Below are 4,714 nucleotides of genomic sequence, written 5' to 3'. Positions count from 1 at the left end.
CCTGCTCACAATGGCCCTCTGCTTTACAGCCAGCTCCTCTGTCAATAGCCAGGGGTTAACTTTTGACACCCTTACCCATTATAGCCAACAACTGCTTAGACCAAAGTTAACTTTTTTTTTTAAAGATTTATTTATTTATTATGTATACAGTGTTCTGCATGCATGTGTCCCTGCAGGCCAGAAGAGGGCACCAGATCTCATTACGGGTGGTTGTGAGCCACCATGTGGTTGCTGGGAATTGAGCTCAGGACCTCTGGAAGAGCAGTCAGTGCTCTTAACCACTGAGCCATCTCTCCAGCCCCAAAGTTAACTTTTAATAGTTGTTTCTACATGACTTCTAACATGCATCCCATGCCTGATGTTTCCATGTGACTCCTAGCATGTACCCCATGCCTGATACTATAAAAGGGGGCCAGTACCTGCCTCCATTGCCACAGCCCCAGAATTCCAACGTTGGCTGTGGTCTCAGCTAGCTGATAGTTTTGTACGTCCCCCCACCCCCCCCCCCCCATCCCCCCCCCCCCGCGCTGAAGGTTCACAACACGCCTCCACGGTTGCATATGCCAGGCGGACACTTCCGCCTAGCCAGTTCCAGGTCAGGATAGCCATTTCTGGGTCAGGGCGCCTCTCGTAACCAGGATGCCCAGAGGACCTGGACACTTCCGCCTAGCCAGTTCCAGGTCAAGATAGCCATTTCTGGGTCAAGGCGTCTCATGTGACCAGGACCTGTAACGTTTCATGGCGACGACTTAAGCCTGCAACGTGCCCATGTGATCTACGCACATTTGTGGAGTAGTGACGAGACCTGGCCATGCCCAGCCTTTAAAAAATGAGAGCCATGTTCCCAGTTCCTTCTTCTTCTCCACGCACATGTCTCTTCCACAGGCCTGCGCACTCTCTGTCCCTTTATCTCTAATAAAATTCTTTTTAGCGGATTCTGTCACGTTTTGTGACATTTCCTTGCAGGGTAAGAACACAACGCGGCCAAATAACGAACACCCACTGTTTTATTATTTTTTAATTTTTTATTTTTCTGGAATAAAGTTTGCTTCTGGTTTAATAGACTTTGATGATCTGTCCTCCATTATTTTGAGACCCTCAGACCCAACACATGGAAATATTATTTCATATTACTTGGAATTTAAAGCATGAATTACTTCTTATAATGTATAAAATACAAGCAAACACCACAGAATTTGCATAATGAGATTCTGAAAATGGAGAAATGGTCCTTTTGTGCTCAACTTGCAGTAAAAATAAGAGTGATCCTAATATTTGTCAGGTGTTCAATACTGAACTAAAGCCATGGACCTGAAATGTGACAGTTTTCTGAATGCATTCCATTGATGGAAGGTAAAATGATTTTCCTTTAATATTTGTGAGGTTTTCTTTGCTAATAAATCACACAATTTTGGTGTATGGGATTGAAATTTCTCCCTGAAGTTCATGTGTTGAGTCCCTCCCTGTTCAATGGCAATAATGTTCTGAGGGGTCACTGGAATGTGACTGAATCATGACTCTGACCGTGAGTTCAGAGCCATGCATGGAGTCAGCCCAGTGTGGATGTTGTCTGTTGCTAACAGTTTTGTGGTTGTATTTCCTGTTGTCCCTCTGTCTTTCTCTCTCCTCCCTGCATGCCTCCTTTCTTAGGCTCCCTAACAAGTATATTGTCTGTCTTAATTACTTTTTTATTGTTGTGACAAAACACTGTGACCAAGGCAACTTACACATTCAATTAAGGGCATGCTTACAGTTCCAGAAGGTTAGAGCCCATGATCATGGTGGGGATCAGTGTAGCAGGCAGGCATGGCTCTGGAACAGCAGCTGAGATTTGCCTTCTGATCCACAGGCAAAAGCAAACAGAGAGCCAACTGGCAGGAGCTTCCCAAACCTCAAAGCCTGCCGTCCAGGTGCCACACCTCATCCAACAAGGTCATACCTCCTAATCTTTCCAAAACAGCTCATCAAACTGAGCACTGAACATTCAAATACAAGAGCTTATGGGGCCATTCTCATTCAAACCACCACCATCCATGAGCCCTCTCAATGGGACCAACGACTATAGCAGTAAGCCTGGAGCAGTGAGAATCACCTTCCCCTCTTTAGTTGACTCAGCGGTTACTCTTGCGCAGCAAAGGACAGCAGCGCACCCATCATGCACAGTCTGTTTTGCTGCTGTTTCCTTTATGTCTGAAGAGATTCACACACACACACACACACACACACACACACACACACACACACACACGTACCCTGCTGCTCTCTCACACTGTTGGGTTCAGGGTCTCGCAATAATGGGGGACAGAACATCAAAGTCCATTAAACCAGAAGCAAATTATTCCAGAAAAATAAAAAATAAAATTATAAAACACCACAGGGCATAGCAGCTTATCTGCTAGCTGAGATCATAGCCAATTCCTTAAATACAACAACAAAAAGAGCCCAACCTGTGTGCTCAGGTAGCCTTGAGAAGGACTTGATGTAAAAAAAATTACTAACTAGAGGTTTTTTTTTTTTTTTTTTTTTTTTTTTTTTTTTTTTTTTTCTTTTTTTTTTTTTTTTTTTTTTTTTTTTTGGTTTTTCGAGACAGGGTTTCTCTGTGTAGTTTTGGTGTCTGTTCTGGATCTTGCTCTGTAGCCCAGGCTGGCCTCAGACTCACAGAGATCCGCCTGCCTCTGCCTCCCCAGTGCTGGGATTAAAGGCTGCGCCACCACTGCCTGGCAGGATTCCACTTTCATTGCCAGGTAATCGATTGCATTCAGCATTGGGTCTGAAATAGGAAATATAAACTTAGATAATATTATGCCAGTTGTGAGGTTTGTGTAATGTGCAAAAACATTCTGAAAGAAACCATTCTGGTATTTTATCAATGACAAGCATGGTGGTGCACACTTATAAACTCAGGCACAGGCAGGTAGACAGATCTCTGGGAGTTTAAGGCCAGCCTGGTCTACAAAATGAGTTCAAAGACAATTGGGGCTACATGGTGAGATCCTGCTGCAAAAATGCAAATACCTTTCTTTCCTATGCTGAAATAACATGTGAGAGGTTCAGACCCAAGGCTAAATCACATATATTTCATTGAAGGTCCATGCAAAATCATTACAAGCAACTGTTTTCTTTATTAAGACATTCACTTACAGAGTTTGAAAAACATACCTGATTGTGATTTTATAACACAAATGCAGCTTACAGGAATTGGAAGAATGTTACTAAGATGGAAAAGAGTAATTATTCAGCATTTACAAAGAACAGACAAAAATGTAAGTCTTGTTGGTACACATTGTACAACACAAGTTTTCTAAGAATAATTTTGACTTTCTGCTGATATCTGTATTTATTTTCTCCACATAGGTCTTATTGAAGACTCCAGCCATTATTATTATTATATAAAGATAGTAATTGCTAATTCTACAGCTTTGCCAGGAATTTTCAACAATTAGTAAAATGTTTGGTGTCATTTTGAATGAGGTCTCACTACATAGCTCTGGCTGGCCTCAATTCAGAGTTCTGTCTTCTTCTAGCTAGTGTTGGAGTTAAAGGTGGGCCAAAATCCACATCCAGATCCTCAAATGTTTTCCTGCAAATATTCAGGACATGCCAAGTGTCAGTGGTTCACGCCTTTAATCCCAGTACTCAGGAGGCAGAGACAGTCAGATCTCTGAGTTCAAGGCCAGCCTGGTCTACAGAGAAAGTTCCAGGACAGGACTATACAGAGAAACTATCTCAAAAACAAAAACAAAACAAAACAAAAAACAAAAAAGCAAATCTTGAGGAGAGTAGTTTTCTCTGGGGCGTGGAAGCACACTGCACCTACCTCACTCCCAAGTGCATTCCTACTGTTCGTCTGCATATGTGGCACAGTAATAACTTTTTCTTGGGACATTAATCATTCTTGGTAGAAGTGATAGAGTTGAAGGGATTTCTCTGCCGTGAGTACCCCAACAGCATTGAATGGAAGAGAGATTTATTCACCAGGGGACTGAAGACAGTATAGTTCCTCAAAGACTTCAGTTTGTATTCTTTTTATACGCTAAAACCATAAAGCTGGGGAGAGCCAGTAAACAAGTGGGACTTTAATAGCAGTTAGCTGGAGGCTTTTGCTTTTCAAATGCATATGCTCCAGTTGACAAGAATAAGCCTTTGTGGTGTGGTTACTAAGGACAAAAACCTATTGTGTTTGAGGCATTCCCCCTTCTCAATTGCCTTCTCTTCCAGGTAGTAAGGTGCAAACCACTAAAAAAATGAATAAACTAGTATCTAATGATAGGTCCTTTTTTTTTTTTAAATTTTTTGAGACAGGGTTTCTCTTTGTAGCCTTGGCTGTCCTGGAACTCACTCTGAAGACCAGGCTGGTCTCAATCAAACTCACAGAGATCCAATTGCCTCTGCCTCCCCAGTGCTGGGATTAAAGGTGTGCACCACCATCGCCTCGCTGAAAAAGTATTTTCAAATGATTTGGAATGAACAAGAGGTTAAAAGTTGTTTTCATATGCACAAAATGTTCAAATTCTTGGCACTGGAACCCTGCCATGAAGTAGTAAAGTTACTGAAATGTCATCAAAAAGGGCTTTTTATCTGTGTGCACAACAGCTCTGACCCATAGAGCATCTGAAATTGGCATAAGAAGCCTGTCCAATATTTGGTGTCCCCTGATGATTAGTACCCATTCCCTAACTAAGTTCCCTGACTCTTGTCTTGGGTTCCTCACCTT

Source organism: Peromyscus leucopus, chromosome 1 (genome assembly GCF_004664715.2).
Source record: "Peromyscus leucopus breed LL Stock chromosome 1, UCI_PerLeu_2.1, whole genome shotgun sequence".
In the NCBI taxonomy this organism is placed as follows: Eukaryota; Metazoa; Chordata; class Mammalia; order Rodentia; family Cricetidae; genus Peromyscus; species Peromyscus leucopus.
This window is presented reverse-complemented; position numbering follows the sequence as displayed.